Source organism: Mauremys reevesii, linkage group 14, assembly GCF_016161935.1.
Source record: "Mauremys reevesii isolate NIE-2019 linkage group 14, ASM1616193v1, whole genome shotgun sequence".
Taxonomy (NCBI): Eukaryota; Metazoa; Chordata; order Testudines; family Geoemydidae; genus Mauremys; species Mauremys reevesii.
The window spans coordinates 21,476,214-21,482,680 of NC_052636.1; positions in this window are offsets into that span (position 1 = coordinate 21,476,214).

A 6,467-nucleotide genomic window follows, 5' to 3' on the forward strand; every position below is an offset into this window, starting at 1 on the left:
AAGCATCTAAATCCCCTGGGCACAGCTCGCCAGGGCACAGCTTGGGAGCTACACTGGGAATAGATCCTGCAGGAAATCCCTTCCCCCCTCTGCTAGCTTGTGTTTTGTTACAGCCCTGGAAATAATCCCGCTGCCTGCACGTGTTCCGCAGAGAGCAGAGGAGCAAAATCTCTCCCTGTTCCCCCTTCCACAGCCATTAAAGGAAGGAATAAACCCCCAGCAGCGCCCTGCCCCACAGAGTCCCCCCTGTAAGGAGAGAGATGTGCAGTGACTAGGGCTCCAGCTCAGCGTCACCAGGTTTATATAACTTTTGGTGATGCCCAGAACGGTCCAAGTCCTGCCTGTCCTTCCTCGCCCACCCCCCCAAAGCTGTGGGAGGGAGTTTGGGTACATGAGGTGCAAGCTCTGGGCTGGGCAGGGGGTTGGGGTGCAGGGAAGGTGGGGGGTGGACCCTGGGAGGGAGTTTGGATGTGGGCTCTGGGCTGGGGCAGGGAGTTGGGGGGCAGTGGTGGGCTCTGGGAGGGAGTTTGGGTGTGGGCAGGGTGTGGGATCTGGGCTGTGGCAGAGGGTTGGGGTGTGGCACCTATCTTGGGCAGCTCCCAAAAGGGACCCACACCCCCATCTGGCAGCAACTCCTACATGGAGGAGGCCCGGGGGGCGTGGGTCTCCTGGCACCACTGCCCGCTGGCACCACCCCTGCAGCTCCCATTGCCGCAGTTCCAATGGCAGAGTTGGCACTTGGGGTGCGGGCAGCATGCGAGAGACACACCCCACGGGGGCTGCAGGGATGTGCCAGATGCTTCTGGGAGTGGTGCGCCGTGCGGAGCCAGGGTGGGCAGGAATCCACTTTAGTCCCGCTGTGCTGCCGGTAGTGGTGGCAGGAGCCCCCGGGCCCTTTCAAATCGCCCGGGGCCAGCTTCTCAGGCTTTCTGACTTCCTGATGGGGAAGCAAGGGGAAGGCACATGTGCCCCTCATGAGCAGTTCTGGGGAGTCTTTTTGGGGCTCCTGAAGTAGGCAGCAGAGAGGTGCAGCCTCACCACCAAGTCTGTTTCACTGGAGGAGAGTGGGGGCTGCAGGGTGATCTCCCACCTCCGTGCATCCAGCAGCCTGTGCTCCCCCCTGCAGTGCTGGAGCCTCCACATTTATTTATTGACAAATAACATTTGCAGAATTTTAAAATATTGTGCACAGAATTTTTTTGGTGCAGAATCTCCTCAGGAGTGAGACTGACTCAGGGAACCTCCTTGGATTGTCACTGCTTGGTTAACCACTCAGCCACCACACCAATGCACAGAGAGTGCCAAGCCCCACTGCTATGTGGGGCTGGGGGCTGGGGTCGGGTCATACACATTCACACTGTGCGCTCCCCCCGCTACAAACCGCTGCTGATTTCCCAGTTAGGACATTAGCTGTTACTGACAAGGTTTGTCTGTGTTGTTTTTTTTTTATCTCATTGTTAGGTGTAAGAAGTATAAACTGTTCAATAGGTTCAATTAGTTGGTTAATAAGATGTTTATGAGGTAAATCACTGGCTTTAAAATAAGATCCAATCTGGAGCATATGAACTATTGACCCCTGGACTCCATCTCTGAGAGGGGACTTGTTTACCATCAGGGGACAGGCTCAAACCAGTCCAAACCGGTTTTTCCCGCCAAAACCAGCCCTCAGCGTTCCATCTCCTCAGCGCTTTTCCCGCCACAGAAGTGATATAAGGACGTGCTCAGCGCCTGCGCGGGGCCGCCCCCCCCCAGCGATGGCCCCTCCACGGTCGGGTCTTCCCAGTGCTCCCGAGCCGGAGAGCGACGAGCCCCCTCGGTCCCGCCGTGAGACTGAGGAACAGGAGGCCTGTCACCCCCATTCCTGCCGTCCTGCATCCCTGGTGTCCAGCCTCCCACGGAGCCCCCCGGGGAGTGAGAGACCCCGGGGGGGGGCACGGGGGCTGGGTCGGAACGTGACGCTGCCCCGGGAACCTGGGAGAAGCCTCAGAGCTGCCTCAGCCCCAGTGGGATTTGGGGGCAGAGAGTGGGGCCTGGTGGGGGATCCTGTGGTGGGGAGATGGGGTGTGTCAGGCAGGAGGAGAAGCTGGAGTTGTGGGGAAGGTCAGTGGGACGCGGGGGTTGAACTGTCTCTGTGCAGCCAGGAAATTACCGGGGGGGGGAGTGGTGGGCGGGCGAAGGGGGGAGGGGGGTTAATTGGATCCTGTCCCTGTTTGTGCCACTTGCCTCTCGCCCATGATACAAATTCTCTCCAGTTCTGCCCCTTTTCTCTCTCAGTATCTCACACGGGGCTATAAAATCTGGGGCGATTCCCCCCCTTTCCCCTCCAATGATCCGCTCTCCCGTCTCCCCCGATTTCCCCCGTTCTCCCCATGAGTCTCAAACGTCAGTTTAAAATCTTCTCTAGTGAGGGGCATTTTCCCACCCGTTTCATCTGCAGCGATTTGTCCTTGTTTAGGTGGGAAATTGTTGCCCTGAGTCATTCCCCAGCACATGGCTGCCCCTGGAGTGGGGGTGGGGTGGCTCAGTGGTTGGAGCACTGGCCTGCTAAACCCAGGGCCCGGAGCTGACTCCTTGCGGGGGCCATTTGGGGATTTAGTTGGGGATTGGCCCTGCTTTGAGCAGGGGGTTGGACTAGACACCTCCTGAGGTCCCTTCCAGCCCTGATATTCTAGGAGATGCCGGGTCTCTGCCAGGGCAGGGAAGGGAGGTGCACGTGTCCCCCATGGGGACTGCCCAGACCCCCCTTTCCCAATCCCAGTTGTTGCCCCCTAACTACCAACACAGTTGCCCCCAACCATCAGTTGCCAGTCACCCGCCCGTCCCCCACAGCTGCCCCTTTCCCTCATCCAGGAACCTTCCAGCTCCCCCTCCCCCTCCTCCTCCCTTTTAATCAGCTCCTCAAAGGGCTCCCTGCTGCCCATGGGAATGGTGGGGGTGGGGGGAACCATTACTTTGTGTTATGTATTGGACAGTCGTATAAAATCCAGTCCAACAGTCCCCCTTTTCCACTAGTTCGTTAACAGCAACATAAAATCCCCTCAGAACTTGGTGTTTTTCTCTCATGTTATCAAATACGCAGTTTGTGACACATTTTCTTTGCAAATCTCAAAGGTTCATATAAAATACCCTAAACATTTGCCCCACTGCTCTCTAGTTGTCTATTTCTAATTGAATATGCCCTGAGATTTCCCCCTGTCTCTCTAATTATAAAATACCAAGAAAATCTCAGATTTACATATTTTCTCAGATTCTTGAACCTGGATATAAAATGTTTGCAAATGTTGCCCATTTCCTCGTTATTCATTTATCAGATATTCATGTGAAACAATCAGATTTTCCCTCCTGTCAACAACTGATATAAAATCCTTCTGATTTTCCACTTGCCTCTCTATAATTTGCAAAATGGATCCAAAATCTCTCAGATTTCCACCCTTTCTCTTTCATTTAATACACATCAAAGCCAGAGGCCTCCCCCTCTTTGGGGATCAGTGGTTCCCAACCGGTAACAGAAGAGTTGGCTGGACCCTTTTCTTTTCTCCAGCTGGCACGGGATGAGGAGGTCACTCTGAGTGCAGTGTGGGTCCAGAAGTATCCCAAACCCCATGGCAAATGGCTTCTGTGTGGGGTTGCTTCCCACAGTGCTAAGATGCAGCCACCTCTGGGGTGGATCCAAGGTGGCCATTATTTGCTAGTGAAAGGCCATGGAAATTTCTTACCTATTTTGTCCCTCTAGGCCTTCCATTCTCCTGTTCAAGAGGCATCCCCCAGGGCTCCCTCTGCCTGTGTGACTGGCCAGCAGGGGGCGGTGGTCACTTTCTTTCCACTTCTCAGGCACTGTGAGGTAACAGTGTTGCTGGGTGGGGGGAGATAGTAGCTGAAGGGGGATTGTGGTGGGGGAGGCCTCTGGGTGGCTGGGCAGGGGGTACCCTAGTGAGGTTGGTGGGTTCTGGAGATTTGGGGTTTCAGGGGGTGGGTGTGATGTGCCCAGCCCTGAGGCTGTGGGTCCTGGAGGTGGGTATCGCTGGGGGCCTGGTGGCTGCAGAACAGCTGGGGTGGGCGTCTCTTGGGGAGGCGGGACAGGGGGTTAGAGGGAGCCTGGTGCTGTGCCAGGGGCTCTGTCTGGGCTTCCCCCGCAGACTCCTGGGATCGCTGCCGAGCCCAGTGCACAGAGTGTGTGTGGGAGAATCCCCGGCGCTAGGCCGGGGGGTGCCCCTGTAAAGCACCAGGGGATCCCGCAGGGGGGAGGAGGGGGTGCCAGGCAAATGGCAGGGCAGATCCTGCTGGAGGGCGGGGGGGTCCTAGGCAGGCAGTGAGGGACTGAGTTCCCAGTGGAGGTCCCTTTTGGGGGGTCTCTGGCTGTTGGGGTCTCTTGGTGGGGGGAACCCTTTGGGATTCCCAACCTGGCAGTGACGGTTTGGTGGGGGTTGTCTGGCCAGTGGGGCTCTGAGGGGTATCTGAGGTCCCTGGCCAGAGACTCTGGGGGCTGGGTCCCAGGGAGTATCTGGGGTGGGGGCTGGCTGGGTCTCTGGGGGCTGCTCCTCTCTTCTTCTCCCTGATTAGCTTATGCCAGTATCCTGGCTCCAAGCACTGCCCGACATTCCCCGGCCAGGCCCAGTCACTGTGATAACTTTCTAGCCACTTATCAAACACTGTGAGGTGAAATCACAGATTTTTGCTCTTCTCCCCTCTTGAAAACTGCAGGAACTTCCAGTTCCATTGTCCTAGATTGTCCAGTCCATTGTCCAGTCCTTGTCCTGGATCTGAGGGTGAGGGAGGTGGAGTGGGGTCAGCACTGCCGCACAATGGTCCCTTCCACAGCGTTCTGGACTCATTCTTTCTGAACTCTGGTTTCATTGAGACCATTGTTAATCCAGAGTCAGTGTATGGAAAGACAAGGAGTGACTCCGGATGGACAGTGGGGCTAATGAGATCAGCAATTCTCCCTGTGAGGAGGGGCTCTCATTAGCTGCTCTCCCCAGAGAGCTAAAGGAGGGAAGCTGCTCAAATGCTCTGTCCCTCTCTGCTCAGGATACTGGGGTTCAGCTTCCTGGGTCAGACGCTGCAGCCTCCATTGTGATCGGGGAGACCAGGCTTAGCAGCTGCTGCTCCCCCAGCGGGGTTCTGTGCTGGGATGTGACCTTAATTAAAGCTGCTTCTCTGCCCGGCCCAGGGGATGACTTTCTCCAGCTGGTCCTAGCCCCTTAGGGCAGCCTTGGGCCCTGTTAATACTAAATTCTGAGCCAGAGTCTCCAGGTAACTGAAGTATCAGAGGGGTAGCCGTGTTAGTCTGGTTCTGTAGAAGCAGCAAAGAATCCTGTGGCACCTTATTGACTAACAGAAGTTTTGCAGCATGAGCTTTCGTGGGTGAATACCCACTTCTTCGGATGCAAGCAGTGCATCCGACGAAGTGGGTATTCACCCACGAAAGCTCATGCTGCAAAACTTCTGTTAGTCTATAAGGTGCCACAGGATTCTTTGCTGCTTCTACAGGTAACTGAAAGACCTCAGGGAAAGTGCTGGGGACTGGCATGAAAGTGACTCTGCACAAACAGCCCCATCTCATTTCTCCTCCCAGTAGCAATTGCCAGGAGAAAATCCAGCCATGGGAGAGCAAAGCCCCCAGGAATGGGACTTTCCCAGCCAGAGGGACAGGGAGAGAGGACGGGGAAGGAGAGACTGAAAGGGGCAGTGGGAGAAATGAGGAGGGAGAGATTTCCAGCTCTCTAGTCCACCCAGACACATGTATTGCTGCATCCCTGGGCAGAACCACTTTCCAGTGGACAAAACGAGGATCAGACAGAGGAAAAGCCAGTTCCTGACTCCATATTCCCCCTGCTGGGGTGTGGCTGCCGTGGGGTCAGTGTCCGAGGGAATCCCCCACAGTGACTCCTTTGGTTCTGCTCTTTTCTAGCCTTGTGTTCAGAGACTTTGTTAGGGGGTGAGGGGTGGGAGAAGGGAGGTTAAAAATGTGTCTGGGCTTAGCCTGGCAGGAGGGGCCAGATCTACATTGTAATAAACAGACTAAGCATTTCCCAGCATGGCAGAATCTAGGGTGTCTCTGTGCAGGGAAAGGGCCTGGGGGAATTGTGATGATAAATTAACTAAAACCGGTTCTGAAACACCCACAACTGCCCTTCTCCCCCAGACAGGCTGCAGAATGACGTCCATGTTTTGCTCCAGCTCATCCCAGCCTGGCGTGGGACAGGGAAGAGAAATTGCTGCAGTGGAGCCAACTCAGGTAGAGATTATCAGGGGGTTGCTGGTGGGTTCCTGCTGGAGGAGAGGGACAGCAAATACACCGGAGATGGGAAGTCTGGTTTGGAGGTTGGAGCGGGACAGGAAATTCACAGCGTGGGGAAAGGAGGAGGCCAGGGTGTGGCAAACCTGCTGGGAGTTATTTAATAAGTGCCCTAGATTCTAGGAACAGACCCAGGAGGTTGGGAGGTGGAAATGCCCTAATTTGTGAA